The following is a 15958-nucleotide window of genomic DNA, read 5'->3' on the forward strand; positions in this document are numbered from 1 at the left end:
GTCTTTTCCAACAATGGCCCCACTCGCTCTTCCAGAACCTTGACACTCCCTTATCAAGAGATGCATTCTATTTACCCTCCCCTTCAACTGGGGACTTTAAAGTCCTGGGCAGGACTTTATTACAACTAAAATAAATAGAAGAGACACTGCATGACTTCTGAATCTAGGTCATAAAAGGTGTTGCAGATTCTACGTGGCTCTCTCTCTAGATACTCACCCTTGGAACCCAGCCACCATTTGGTGAGGAAGACCAGGCCACATGAAGAAGTCACAAGTATACGTTTCAGATGAAAGCCCCAGCTAAGAGCTAAGCCAACAGCCAGACCTGTGAGAATGCCTTCAGATTATTCCAGCCCAACGCCTTCAAGCTGTCCCATCAGTCACTGAGTGGAACAGAGAAACGCTGTCCCCACTGAGCCCTGCCCAAACTGCAGAGCTGTGAGCATAATTATTGGTGTTATTGTTGTTACTGTATTAAGCTACTAAGGCTTGGGGTGACTGGTTATGCAGCAAAAGAAAACTGGAACAGCTGCCCTAAACTGATATGATTAATTGCTATTGGAAGATACTGGGTTTTACATCCACTTCATCCCTTAAGAAAAAGCTTTACTCACGACGGTAAAAAGAGAATTCGTAACTGGTGATTTTGGTAGCACTTTTTGCCATTTTGGTTTCGCAAATTGATCTCTTTCCGAAAGAGATCAATATGACATTAAGTTATGAAGACACCGCCTAAGGGTGTATTAGACTTGAGTTTTGCTAGGTCTCATTCTAAGCACATCCATATTAATGTCTACCTATTCACTTTCAGAAATAAGTCATCCCCTCTGTCAGTTACTAAGGAGCAATCTGTGCCCTAAACTCGCCCTTTGAGTTCAAATCTCTTGCCTTCTAAGTACAGCTGGGACCACACAAATAACCGTCATTTACCTGCAAAGGTATGTTTTAATGGTCTTCAATTGGATTTTTTCTTATGTTTGTCAACTTGCACACTAAGAATTATGTTGAAAGTAGAAAAGCAAGACACATCATCTTACCAGTGAAACATGCTTATATAAAAGATACCAAATAATAGGTCAATAACCATCTTAGGACTATTTGAGAACCTCTTTTCCTTACAAGGTTCCTAAGTCCTAATTTTCACAATTAAGCTAAGTTACTACCTTGATCTTAAAGAAATTACAAGATATATTATACCATCTTTGAGATAATAACGTGGAGAAAATAAAACAGGGCATTATCAATGCTTATTTTTCTTCCTGATATAATTAAGGGACAGACTAATATTCTAGGGATGTACATTACAAAATTATTTTGCTCTTATCTATTAGATTAAAGCAAAGCATGTTTCAACTTACCTTCTTTGAAGTCGCTCTTCCGTCTGAGCTCACATCAATCTCTTGCTTTTTTCTACTTGGAGAGCAAGCAAAACAGCATCAAAAAAGAAAGATGGCGTTTTAAATCAGAAACACCTGAGTTTGAATCCGGGTTCTCTGTCAGGTACTTGCTACGTCAGTGGTTCTCAAAATTTTAACTTGCATCAAAATCACCTGGAAGGCTTGTTAAAACACAGATTACTTGCGGCCCAGCCCAAAGGTTTTGATTCAGTATGTGTGGGATGGGGTGTGAAATCTGTATGTCTTACGAGTTTCCAGATGATGCTGAATTGTACACATGTGAACAAATTACTCCTTGGTTTGAATCTCAGATGCTGCGGCTGAAAAAAAATTGGAAAGTTTCTACCTACACCATAAATATTCATTTCCTTTCCCTATATTAGTCAATACCCATGATACAGGTTCAGCGTCCCTTTCCACAGTTCTGAAACCCAAACATTTCAGAAAACACAACTTTTTCTCTTAGGTTTGGTTTAAATTCGTTTGGCAACAAACCTGGTCTATTAACAGTCTTCATTTATTATTTATTGTTTTTACTTTATATCTCTTTATTATATGTATAGTTTGGTTATTGGGTGCTGTGGCCCTACCCCACTAGAATTGTTATGTGTTATATAGGCTACAAACTATACTACCTTTCTAGAATGAGGGAAAATGTATGAATCCTGAAGTCCTGGCTCTAAATGTTTTGGATAAGAAACTGGCAACCTGTCTTTAGCACTTTAACATATTTCTGTATTTTCTTTGATTTATTTAGCTATTTTCAGCTTTCTCAACTTGATTATGAATCCCTCAAGAGCAGAATCATGTCTTGTGTGGCAACCCTCACACCACCTACTACACACTGAACATGAAGTATGTGCTAAATAAATAACCACTGGTTTGAATTTATTGACCCTAATAAGATTTGAGTAGAAGACTGACATGATTCCATAGTATGAGATTCAAAAAGGAAAGATGAATCAAAAACATTGCAGGGTTCTCAAAACTGCAGTTCTGACTATAATCCCCATAATCCCAAATGATTCTGACAAGAAGAAAATGTGACAGTGACATTTCTGCTCTTCTTTGCACTTGTCACACATCGTATCTAAAATATTGAAATCGGGCCATGTTTCTGCTCACCTTCTTAAGGACCTGTGCCCTATCAACTCCCATACTTCTATGTGACCTCGCTGTTCTAATGGCTCCTTTCCACAAGCCTTTGCCTTTGCTCAAAACTGTTGCATCTTTAAAAATGAAAGAGAAAGAAAGCATGTTATGCACAGAGGAACAAAGGTGTTGTTACTTGAGGTGTATTATCCATGAGAAGGTGACAAATTCCATTTGTGATCCAGGAAACAAAAGTGAGGTTGGCAAGCAGGGTAAGGACAGTCAACAGGATCCACTTAAAGAAGCTTGCAAAGATGCTGCAAGGGCCAGAGAGCTCATTCAGAAGGCAAACTTTGATGGGAAACTAGATACCAGGCACCTGGATCATCAGTGGGACCATACGGCAAAGCCTGTCCAGCCCGGTTTGCTTTATTTGTCAGTACATACGCAGAGATTTTTGGTCTTAAGGTCACGACTCTTTTAGCAATCCCGCTAACACTATATCCCCACATCCAGAAAAGTCTTCTTGAATCTAAAAGCCCAAATAATGAAAAAAGCAGCACTATTCACACGCCAAAATGGTGACACAGAGCGGCCGGAGGGCACGGAAGCGGGCTCGTAGGGCCGGGCCGGGGCCGGACCAGAGATGGCGCCGCCGGTGGGCGACGCAGCTGCGGCCTCGGACCCCGCCTGGGCCGCGGTGCTCCTGGCCGTGCTTGCCGCGGTGAGGCCGCTGGGCGCGGGGTCGGACAAGCGACCAGGGCGCTTCCGGCTGGAGCTGCTTGGCGCGGGGCCCGGGGCGGTCAGTTTGGAGCGGCCCTGGGAGTCAGTCTCCTACACCGTCCGAGGCCCCATCCAGCATGAGCTGCAGCCTCCACCAGGAGGGCCTGGGACTCTCAGCCTGCACTTCGCCAACCCTCAGGAAGCTTAGCGGTGGGCAGCCCTGGTCCGAGGTGCCACCGTGGAAGGACAGAATGAGGAACTAGCAGGGCACCTGACCCGGGCCAGAGAGGGTGGGGATGAGAAGCGGGCAGCCCAAGCGGCAGCCATCCTGGCCCAGCATCATGTGGCCCTCAGCATCCAGCCGCAGGAGGCCTGCTTCCCTCCCGGCCCCATCAGACTTCACGGCACAGCTGAAGGTGCTGCATCCTCTGCCCATGTCTCGCTGCCGGTCCACCCCCACTGCACCATTGGGGCCCTCCAGGAGCAGATATTCTCGGAGTTCGGCTTCCCACCGGCTGTGCAGCGCTGGGTCATCGGGAGGTGCCTGTGTGTCCCTGGATACAGCCTTGCTTTCTATGGGGGCCAGCGGGACCGGGGCTCTCAGCCCCCCCGAGAAGCCCCAGGACGCAATCCTCAGCACCCCCAGAAGATGGATGAGGAACTAGGCCGCCTTTTTCCTTAGCCACTGGGGCTGCCCCAAGCCCCTCAGCCAGCTGGCTCCAGCCTCCCCAACGCCCTTCAGCACGGCTGGCCCTGCCCTTCCTGCACCTTCACTAGTGCCCCAAAGCTGACCCGGCTGTGAGATGTGCAGCACCCAGAGGCCCTGGGCTTGGGAACCCCGTCCCACAGCCTCCACCCGGCAGCTACCAAAGGCCACAAGGAGAGACGATGGCCCTTCCCTTCCAAGCCCAAGGTCCCTAGAGGCCCTGCTGAACCTCTCAGGGAACCTCTGCTGACCACTCACGGGAGACAAAGCCGGAGTTGCAGGGGAGGCGCGGTGAGCTGGAGTCATTAAATACACTTCTGAGCAAAAAAAAAAAAAAATGGTGACACAAACAAATTCACATTCTCATCAGGACTGGTCCATTCTGCAGGATCAAGAATTTCACAGGTCATTGCTTCGGCTGGACCACACAGAACCTCCCCTCCAGATATACGAAGTGCATCAGTGGGTTTTCAAATTAACACTTACTGAAATTTGAAACCTCTTCTTTTTCTTAATTTTTCCTGGTACTATCTATTGACCTTCAGAGCTGGTATTCTGGGTAATACACGTGTGATTGCAAAGGCAAGAAAATAAGAGAATAGAGCCATGGAAAGAGATTGAGACAGTGAGAGAAGGGGACGGGGAGAAGATACAGAAAAGATTAGGATTAGCTATAGGAAATCACCAATACTCTCTCCTTTTTTAATGTATGAAAATGGAGATTTCGTATAGTTCAACTTAAACATAAATACCTACTCCCACATTTTTATAAGAAAATAAAAAAGAGAGAAAAAGAAACGAGAGGCAATATACATAAGGATGATCTAGGCGTATATGGGCCCTGCATCTCCACACTGCTGACTCTGATCATGCACTTTCGGAGACGAAAACCCAGTTGCCATTGTGTGCCGGGTCATGATTTAGAGACTCACGAAAAAGGAACGTAGGCTTAAAAAGAGCCACATCGGCTTCCCTGGTGGCGCAGTGGTTGAGAGTCCGCCTGCCGATGCAGGGCACACGGGTTCGTGCCCCGGTCCGGGAAGATCCCACATGCCGCGGAGCGGCTGGGCCCGTGAGCCATGGCCGCTGAGCCCGCGCGTCCGGAGCCTGTGCTCCGCAACGGGAGAGGCCACAGCAGTGAAGGGCCTGCGTACCGCAAAAAAAAAAAAAAAAAAAAAAGAGCCACATCAAAATGAATGGCTGAAGGGCCACAGGTTAGACCCATGTCTTCAGAGTTGCTACTCTCCTTTTAGATGCTTAACTCAGACTGTTGATGGCCCCCTTTCTTGGAGACTGTGCTAAAATCCACCACTGCGATCCGGAGCATTTGCTCTTAGTGCCGTCTTCCCTGCAAAAGGCCCGGGCCTCCCCTGCGATATCAGTCTGAGTGGCCAGGTGCCCACGGACTGATAAAAGCACACACTTCCCTTCCTATTTCTTTCTTTGTTTCCTGGGTGAGGCTAGACTGCTTCCAATTTTGCCACTTGACAATTTGGTTTCTGTCAGAGTCAGTGTCTCTCACCTCAGGGAGAGGGAAACGAGGAAAGGAAGTGGCAATAACTTCTTTCTTCTATTTTTCCTCCAAAAGCGTCTTTTTCTGACACTCCACTTTGAGTTAGTTGAAAACTGGATCCTCGCCAGGGCTCAGTATGAGGAATGTGTTGTCATTGCCTGGGAGAATAAATCGGGCAGGACTCCTCAACTCTGGCAGACTGTGGCACTTACCTGGGGTAGCTGTTTTCAAGCACACGTTCCCAGGCCCCTACTCAATCAGAATCCCCCAGCATCTGTCTTTTTTAAAACATCTTTATTGCAGTATAATTGCTTTACAATGGTGTGTCAGTTTCTGCTTTATAACAAAGTGAATCAGCTATACATATACATATATCCCCATATCTCCTCCCTCTTGCGTCTTCCTCCCACCCTCCCTATCCCACCCCTCTAGGTGGTCACAAAGCACCGAGCTGATCTCCCTATGCTATGCGGCTGCTTCCCACTAGCTATCTATTTTACATTTGGTAGTGTATATATGTCCATGCCATTCTCTCACTTTGTCCCAGCTTACCCTTCCCCCTCCCCGTGTCCTCAAGTCCGTCCTCTACATCTGCGTCTTTATTCCTGTCCTGCCCCTAGGTTCTTCAGAGCCTTTTTTTTTAGATTCCATATATATGTGTTAGCATACGGTATTTGTTTTTCTCTTTCTGACTTACTTCACTCTATGACAGACTGGGTCCAACCACCTCACTACAAAAAACTCAATTTCATTTCTTTTTATGGCTGAGTAATATTCCATTGTATATATGTGCCACATCCATCTTCTTTATCCATTCATCTGTTGATGGACACTTACGTTGCTTCCATGTCCTGGCTATTTAAAAAGAGCTGCAATGAATATTGTGGTACATGACTCTTTTTGAATTATGGTTTTCTCAGGGTATATGCCCAGTAGTGGGACTGCTGGGTCATATGCTAGTTCTATTCTTAGTTTTTTAAAGGACCTCCATACTGTTCTCCACAGTGGCTGTATCAATTTACCTTCCTACCAACAGTGCAAGAGGGTTCCCTTTTCTCCACGCCCTGTCCAGCATTTATTGTTTGTAGATTTTTTGATGATGGCCATTCTGACTGGTGTGAGGTGATATCTCACTGTAGTTTTGATTTGCATTTCTCTAATAATTAGTGATGTTGAGCATCCTTTCATGTGTTTGTTGGCAATCTGTATATCTTCTTTGGAGAAATGTCTATTTAGGTCTTCTGCCCATTTTTGGATTGGGTGGTTTTTTTGATATTGAGCTGCTTGTAAATTTTGGAGATTAATCCTTTGTCAGTTGCTTCATTTACAAATATTTTCTCCCATTCTGAGGCTTGTCTTTTGGTCTTATTTATGGTTTCCTTTGCTGTGCAAAAGATTTTAAGTTGCATTAGGTCCCATTTGTTTATTTTTGTTTTTATTTCCCTTTCCCTAGGAGGTGGGTCAAAAAGGATCTTGCTGTGATTTATGTCATAGAGTGTTCTGCCTATATTTTCCTCTAAGAGTTTTATAGTGTCTGGCCTTACATTTAGGTCTGAAATCCATTTTGAGTTTATTTTTGTGTATGGTGTTAGGGAGTGTTCTAATTTCATTCTTTTACATGTAGCTGTCCAGTTTTCCCAGCACCACTTATTGAAGAGGCTGTCTTTGCTCCTTTGTATATTCTGGCCTCCTTTACCATAGATTAGGTGACCATAAGTGCGTGAGTTTATCTCTGGGCTCTCTATCCTGTTCCATTTATCTATATTTGTGTTTTTGTGCCAGTACCATACACTCTTGATTACTGTAGCCCTGTAGTGTAGTCTAAAGTAAGGGAGCCTGATTCCTCAAGCCCCGTTTTTGGTTTTTTTTTTTCAAGACTGCTTTTGCTATTTGAGGTCTTTCATGTTTCCATACAGATTGTAAAATTTTTTGTTCTAGTTCTGTGAAAAATGCCACTGGTAATTTGATAGGGGTTGCATTGAACCTGTAGATTGCTTTGGGTAGTAGAGTCATTTTCACAATGTTGATTCTTCCAATCCAAGAACATGGTATATCTCTCCATCTGTTAGTATCATCTTTAATTTTGTTCATCAGTGTCTTACAGTTTTTTGCATACAGGTCTTTTGATTCCTTAGGTAGGTTTATTCCTAGGTATTTTATTCTTTTTGTTGCGATGGTAAATGGGAGTGTTTCCTTAATTTCTCCTTCAGATTTTTCATCATTAGTGTATAGGAATGCAAGAGACTTCTGTGCATTAATTTTGTATCCTGCAACTTTACCAAATTCATTGATTAGCTCTAGTAGTTTTCTGGTGGCATCTTTAGGATTCTCTATGTATAGTATCATGTCATCTGCAAACAGTGACAGTTTTACTTCTTCTTTTCCAATTTGTATTCCTTTTTTGTCTTTTTCTTCTCTGATAGCTGTGGCTAGGACTTCCAAAACTATGTTGAATAATAGTGGTGAGAGTGGATATCCTTGTCATGTTCCTGATCTTAGAGGAAATGCTTTCAGTTTTCCACCATTGAGAATGCCGTTTGCTGTGGGTTTGTCATATATGGCCTTTATTATGCTGACATAGATTCCCTCTATGCCCACTTTCTGGAGAGTTTTTGTCATAAATGGGTGTTGAATTTTGTCAAAAGCTTTTCCTTCATCTATTGAGATGATCATACGGTTTTTCTCCTTCAGTTTGTTAATATGGTGTATCACATTGATTGATTTGCGTATACTGAAGAATCCTTGCCTTCCTGGGATAAACCCCAGTTAATCATAGTGCATGATGCTTTTAATGTGCTGTTGGATTTTGTTTGCTAGTATTTTGTTGAGGATTTTTTCATCTATGTTCATCAGTGATATTGGCCTGTAGTTTTCTTTGTTTGTGACATCCTTGTCTGGTTTTGGTATCAGGGTGATGGTGGCCTCGTAGAATGAGTTTGGGAGTGTTTCTCCCTCTGCTATATTTTGGAAGAGTCTGAGAAGGATAGGTTTTAGCTCTTCTCTAAATGTCTGATAGAATTCGCCTGTGAAGCCATCTGGTCCTGGGCTTCTGTTTGTTGGACGATTTTTAATCACAGTCTCAATTTCAGTGCTTGTGATTGGTCTGTTTATATCTTCTATTTCTTCCTGGTTCAGTCTTGGACGGTTGTGCCTTTCTAAGAATTTGTCCAGTTCTTCCAGGTTGTCCAATTTATTGGCATATAGTTGCTTGCACTAATGTCTCATTATCCCTTGTATTTCTGCAGTGTCAGTTGTTACTTCTCCTTTTTCATTTCTAATTCTATTGATTTGAGTCTCCTCCCTTTTTTTCTTGATGAGTCTGGCTAATGGTTTTTCAATTTTCTTTATCATCTCAAAGAGCTAGCTTTTAGTTTTATTGATCTTTGCAATTGTTTTCTACATTTCTTTTTCATTCATTTCTGATCTGATCTTTATGATTTCTTTCCTTCTGCTAACTTTGGTGGGTTTTTTTCTTCTTTCTCTAATCGCTGTAGCTGTAAGGTTAGGTTGTTTATTTGAGATGTTTCTTGTTTCTTGAGATAGGATTGTATTGCTATAAACTTCCCTCTTAGAACTGCTTTTGCTGCATCCCATAGGTTTTGGGTCATCGTGTTTTCATTATTATTTGATTCTAGGTATTTTTTGATTTCTTCAGTGATCTGTTGGTTATTTAGTAGTGTATTGTTTAGCCTCCATGTGTTTGTATTTTTTACAGGTTTTTTCCTGTAACTGATATCTAGTCTCATAGCGTTGTGGTCGGAAAAGGTACTTGATACGATTTCAATTTTGTTAAATTCACCAAGGCTTATTTGTGACCCAGGATATGACGTATCCTGGAGAATGTTCCATGAGCACTTGAGAAGAAAGTGTATTCTGCTGTTTTTGCATGGAATGTCCTATAAATATCAATTAAGTCCATCTTGTTTAATGTATCATTTAAAGCTTGTGTTTCCTTATTTATTTTCATTTTGGATGATCTGTCCATTGGTGAAAGTGGGGTGTTAAAGTCCCCTACTATGATTGGGTTACTGTCAATTTCCCATTTCATGGCTGTTAGCATTTGCCTTATGTATTGAGGTGCTCCTATGTTGGGTGCATAAATATTTACAATTGTTATATCTTCTTCTTGGGTTGATCCCTTAATCATTATATAGTGTCCTTCTTTGTCTCTTTTAACAGTCTTTATTTTAAAGTCTATTTTTTCTGATACGAGAATTGCTACTCCAGCTTTCTTGGATTTCCATTTGCATGGAATATCTTTTTCCATCCCTCACTTTCAATCTGTATGTGTCCCTAGGTCTGAAGTGGGTCTCTTGTAGACAATATGGGTCTTGTTTTTGTATCCATTCATCTAGTCTGTGTCTTTTGTTTGCAGCATTTAATCCATTTACACTTAAGGTAGTTATCGATATGTATGTTTCTATTACCATTTTCTTAATTATTTGGGGTTTGTTATTGTAGGTCTTTTCCTTCTCTTGTGTTTCCTGCCTAGAGAAGTTCCTTTAGCATTTGTTGTAAAGCTGGTTTGGTGGTGCTGAATTCTCTTAGCTTTTTTTTTTTTTTTTTTTTTTGCGGTACGCGGGCCTCTCACTGTTGTGGCCTCTCCCATTGTGGAGCACAGGCTCCGGACGCGCGGGCTCAGCGGCCATGGCTCACAGATCCAGCCGCTCCATGGCATGTGGGATCTTCCCGGACCGGGGCACGAACCCGTGTCCCCTGCATCGGCAGGAGGACTCTCAACCACTGCGCCACCAGGGAAGCCCTCTCTTAGCTTTTGCTTGTCTGTACAGGTTTTAATTTCTCCATCAAATCTGAATGAGATACTTGCTGGGCAGAGTAATCTTGGTTGTAGCTTTTTCCCTTTCATCACTTTAAATATGTCCTGCCACTCCCTTCTGGCTTGCAGAGTTTCTGCTGAAAGATCAGCTGTTAACCTTATCGGGATTCCCTTGTATGCTATTTGTTGTTTTTCCCTTGCCGCTTTTAATATTTTTCCTTTGTATTTAATTTTTGATAGTTTGATTAATATGTGTCTTGGGTGTTTCTCCTTGGATTTATCCTGTATGGGACTCTGCGTTTCCTGGACTTGACTATTTCCTTTCCCATACTGGGAAGTTTTCAACTATAATCTCTTCAAATATTTTCTAAGGCCCTTTCTTTTGCTCTTCTTCTCCTGGGACCCCTATAATTTGAATGTTGGTGCGTTTAATGTTGTCCCAGAGGTCTCTGAGCCTGTCCTTAATTCTTTTCATTCTTTTTTCTTTATTCTGCTCTGTGGTAGTTATTTCCACTATTTCATCTTCCAGGCCACTTATCCGTTCTTCTGCCTCAGTTATTCTGCTATTGATTCCTTCTAGAGAATTTTTAATTTCATTTATTGTTCTGTTCATCATTGTTTGTTTGCTCTTTAGTTCTTCTAGGTCCTTGTTAAATGTTTCTTGTATTTTCTCCATTCTGTTTCCAAGATTTTGGATCATCTTTACTGTTATTACTCTGAATTCTTTTCAGGTAGACTGCCTATTTCCTCTTCATTTGTTTGGTCTGGTGGGTTTTTACCTTGCTCCTTCATCTGCTGTGTGTTTCTCTGTCTTCTCATTTTGCTTATCTTACTGTGTTTGGTGTCTCCTCTTTGCAGGCTGCAGGTTCGTAGCTCCCTTTGTTTTTGGTGTCTGCCCCCAGTGGCTAAGGTAGGTTCAGTGGGTTCTGTAGGCTTCCTGGTGGAGGGGACTAGTGCCTGTGTTCTGGTGGATGAGGCTGGATCTTGTCTTTCTGATGGGCACGTCCACGTCTGGTGGTGTGTTTTGGGGTGTCTGTGGCCTTATTATGATTTTTGGCAGCCTCTGTGCTAATGGGTGGGGTTGTGTTCCTGTCTTGCTAGCTGTTTGGCATAGGGTGTCCAGCACTGTAGCTTGCTGGTCATTGAGTGGAGCTGGGTCTTCGTGTTGAGATGGAGATCTCTGAGATAGCTTTCGCCATTTGATATTGCGTGCAGCTGGGAAGTCTCTGGTGGACCAATGTCCTGAACTCGGCTCTCCCACCTCAGAGGCTCAGGCCTGACGCCCGGCTGGAGCACCAAGACCCTGTCAGCCACACGGCTCAGAAGACAAGGGAGAAAAAAAAAGAAAGGAAGGAAGGAAGGGTGGGAGGGAGGGAGAGAGGAAGGAAAGAAGGAAGGAAGGAAGGAAGGTTGGATAAAATAAAGTTATTAAAATAAAAATTTTAAAATAAATTTAAAAGTAACAAAAAGAAGAAAGAAAGAAGAGAGCAACCAAATCGAAATCCACCAATTATAACAAGCGCTAAAAACTATACTAAAAATAGAAACGGACAGACAGAACCCTAGGACAAATGGTAAAAACAAAGCTATACAGACAAAATCACACCATACAAAGAAGCATACACATACACACTCACAAAAAGAGAAAAAGGAAATATATATGTGTGTATATATATATATATATATATATTAAAAAGAAGGAAGAGAGCAATGAAATCAAGAAACAAATGTACCAATGATAATAAACTCTAAATACTAAACTAAGATAAACATAAAACCAGAAACAAATTAGATGCAGAAAGCAAACCCCAAGTCTACAGTTGCTCCCAAAGTCCACCTCCTCAATTTGGGATGATTCGTTGTCTATTCGTGTATTCCACAGATGCAGGGTACATTAAGTTGTGGAAATTTAATCCACTGCTCCTGAGGCTGCTAGGAGAGATTTCCCTTTCTCTTCTTTGTTCGCACAGCTCCCGGGGTTCAGCTTTGGATTTGACCCCGCCTCTGCATGTAGGTCGCCTGAGGGCGTCTGTTCTTTGCTCAGACAGGACGGGGTTAAAGGAGCAGCTGCTTCGGGGGCTCTGGCTCACTCAGGCCGGGGGGAGGGAGGGGTACGGATGAGGGGCGAGCCTGCAGCGGCAGAGGCCGGCGTGACGTTGCACCAGCCTGAGGCGCACCGTGCGTTCTCCCAGGGAAGTTGTCCCTGGATCCCGGGACCCTGGCAGTGGCGGGCTGCACAGGCTCCCCGGAAGGGAGGTGTGGATAGTGACCTGTGCTCGCACACAGGATTGTTGGTGGCAGCAGCAGCGTTAGCGTCTCATGCCCGTCTCTGGGGTCTGTGCTGACAGTCGCGGCTCATGCCCGTCTCTGGAGCTCGTTTAGGCAGTGCTCTGAATCCCCTCTCCTTGCACACCCTGAAATAATGGTCTCTTGCCTCTTAGGCAGCTCCAGACCTTTTCCTGGACTCCCTCCCACCATTAATTTTTAAGGCCAGTGGATTTCTGCTCTAAAAGAGTTTTTACTGCCTGATCCTCGCAGAGGTTCTCCAGGATTGCCACAGACCGAGGTCCCAGAATCTGTCTGTGCTGTACTTAAGTTACTTATACCTGTCAAGTCAAAGCGCTGAGACAGCGAGGTGTGCAGTGAAGAGAGGGTTTACTCACAAGGCAGTCCAGCGAGGAGCAGGAGAACGAATCCCAAATCCGCCTTCCCTGAAGGCAAGGGGCTCAGGGTACTCCAGCATCTGTCTTGTTGCTTTAACTCAGTGGTTCTCAACTGGGGGATGATTTTGCCCCCAGGGGACATGTAGCAACATCTGGAGACAGTTGGGTTGTCATAACTAGGGGGCGGGGGCTACTAGTTACTAGTGGGTCAAGGCCAGGGAGGCTGCTAAACATCCTACAGTGCACAGGACAGTCCCCCATTGGAGAATGATCTGGCCTCAGTTGTTAGTAGTGCCAAGGTGGAGAAACTCAGGCTTAACACCTCAAGCAGTTCTGATGATCCAACAGGTTTCAGAACTAGTAGCTTTAGATTGTCCAAGAAGATGGTAAGACTGGAAAAGATTATAAATGAGCCATTATAACTTACTGGCAAGAATAGTCACTAATTACTGAATCTAGCTTACATTTCAATTATCCGAAGTCTTGAGAAAGAGAGTGGGTTGACCGTAACAAACATCGTACAAATTTTGCCCCTCCTGTTTCTTGCATTTGTGTGTGGTAGGGATGGTGGGAATAGATATAGATATAGCTATATAGATATAAAAACACATACATATATTCTTATTCTCTAGTCTATATACGTGAAAAAGTGGTATTACTGAAAGCAAGATGTGTACACGTGTTAAGACAATATTGTAAATCAACTATACTTGAATAAAAAAAATGCGTACACGTGGCTTGCAGCATATTCAGGGGGAAGTAATATTAATAATGGAGGCAAGAAATGCTTGGATGTAGGTTTGTTCCTTGCCCAATCTTCTTTGCAAAAGTCTGGAGTCTCCTGGTGAATACTGAGATTCAAATATTGATTCAGGGACTTCCCTGGTGGTCCAGTGGGTAAGACTCTGCACTCCCAATGCAGGGGGCCCGGGTTCGATCCCTGGCCAAGGAACTAGATCCCACATGCCGCAACTAAGAGTCCGTGTGCTGCAACTAAAGATCCCACATGCCGCAATGAAGATCCTGCATGCCGTACTAAGACCCAGCGCAGCCAAAATAAATAAATAAAATAAATAATTAATAAATAAATTTAAAATAAAAAACAAATATTGATTCAGTAGGCAGAAATAGAGAGTTTCTCCTGTACCTACTTGATACAAAGGTTTCCACTAATGAAAGTGAAAGGATTTTTATTAGTTTTTTTTTTTTCTTTTTCAAACATTTCTTAAGGTTTCTGGGAACGGCAGTTGGTAGTGAAGAGAAACCATCACCACAGGTTTAGAGGTAGGTCAGAGGTCCATCTTTTTTCAGACCCCTATAGCTCCATGACTTCTCTCCTTACATGCATGTCCACTCTGGAGAAAACTTATATAAAAATAAGATAGTATTCGGGGCCTTATTTCTACATCCATTCACTCATTCACACATCCAGTATTGCTTGAGAGTCTGCTATGCCAGGCACTGTTGTAGGTGCTGAGGCTACAGCAGTGAACAAAAAAACAAGACCCTACCCTCATGGAATTTCCCTTTTGCTGGGGCAGATGCACACACAAAAACCAAACAGCTACTCTGTGTAAAATTCATCAGGGACAGATGGGTGGTGTGGGGGAAAGTGAAGCAAGGAAAGGAGAAGAGGGAGCATCAAGGGTGGAAGTGCGTGTACATTTTATAGTGGATGGTCAGGGAAGGCCTCCATGAACAGGAGACATTTAGGCAGACAGCAGAAGGAAGCAAGGGAACCAGGCTAGCCAAGTGGTTATCCGGATGAAGAGCATAGATGGCAGTGGGAACAGCAAGTGCAAAGGCCCTGGGGTATATAAGAAACAGAACAAGTGACTATCTTATGGGTATGATAGGTTTCAAAACTTTGACATTTGTTTTAGGGGCTGCTGGGGAGTTTGTAAAACTAACTTGGGTACTGTGACTCCTTTTCTCCCCACTTGAAAATAAAAAAGTGACCATCAATTAAGGTCAGATAATTATGCAGATTTTGGGGGGCACAAAACAGAAGGATGTGTGCTCTTCATCTCTTTCTGAAAGAAAACATAATAGGGTCCATGCTCAGGGAACCATTGTGCTTCTGGGACATCGGAGCAGCACGACAGCACAGCAGCATCCCCTCCGCAAAGGACTATGGGTTTTGGAAAGAGACAAAGGAGAGCTGAGTCCAAAGCTTGGTCCTGCAAAATGCAAAAGAATAAACAGAGACACCAACCCAGGACTTTTGCTAGTTGCACAGACGGAGTGTCACCACCCCCAGAAAATCCTTCATGCTTGGGCGGGAGCCAAAAACCAGTGAGCATTACTGTGAAAATGAGGACTGTGTCCACGGCCTGTATACTCTTTTTTTTTTTTCTTTTAAAAAGATTTTTATTAAATGTCTTTATAGAGCAACATCCAGATCCAGCGGCCAAGGAGACCCTATTATGCTGCGGGTACCGGCTGGGGCATGGCAGGCGGCTCTGGCTTCCCACCCTTCTGCTCGGAGATGGAGGTGGTGGGCAGTATTTCTTTCATCTTTGGGTTCCACGATGCTCACATGATCAGGCAGGGGCTTCTTAGGGCCAGTCTTACCAGTTGGGTCCCAAGGCAGCATGATCTTTACCTTGTGCCCAGCACACGTCATGGCGCACGGCAGTTATCGACATAGTAGTTAACAGGGTCCCCACTGTGGATCATCAGGCCATCCACAAACTTCATGGATTTAGCCCTCTGTCCTGGGAGTTTCCCAGACACCACGACCTCGCAGCCTTTAGCCCCACTCTCCATGATGAACCGCAGCACACCACAGCAGGCCCTCCACACAGCAAGGCCTCCTAGGAATTTGTAACGCAGAGGCTCTGCCTGGGCAATGGCGCACAGACTTCTTGTGGCCACCTTTTCAGCATAAAGCTCTACACTGCCCTCAGGGAAGCCAAATCTCTTCTGAACCACAACAGTCAATTCCCGGATCCGCCGGCCCTTCTCACCAAGAACATTGTGTGTCCTGGTGGCCAAGATAATGATTTCTGTCCTGGTTGGTGTAACTCGGACCTCAACTCCAGAGTACCCATCTTCAGCCAGCTCCCAAATGAGAAACTCGTTCAG

General features: G+C 43.9%; 2 pseudogenes; one reads left to right on the forward strand and one right to left on the reverse strand.

The window, feature by feature from the left end:
- The first annotated feature begins 3098 nt into the window (after positions 1-3098).
- LOC111167549 (sharpin pseudogene) lies at positions 3099-4168 on the forward strand (annotated as a pseudogene).
- Positions 4169-15196: 11028 nt separating this feature from the next.
- LOC111167531 (small ribosomal subunit protein uS3 pseudogene) lies at positions 15197-15697 on the reverse strand (annotated as a pseudogene).
- Between the last annotated feature and the right edge of the window lie 261 nt (positions 15698-15958).

The sequence above is a fragment of the Delphinapterus leucas genome, chromosome X (genome assembly GCF_059928025.1).
Source record: "Delphinapterus leucas isolate spDelLeu-1000000601 "Yukka" chromosome X, BTC_Dleu_Yukka2, whole genome shotgun sequence".
Classification (NCBI taxonomy): domain Eukaryota; kingdom Metazoa; phylum Chordata; class Mammalia; order Artiodactyla; family Monodontidae; genus Delphinapterus; species Delphinapterus leucas.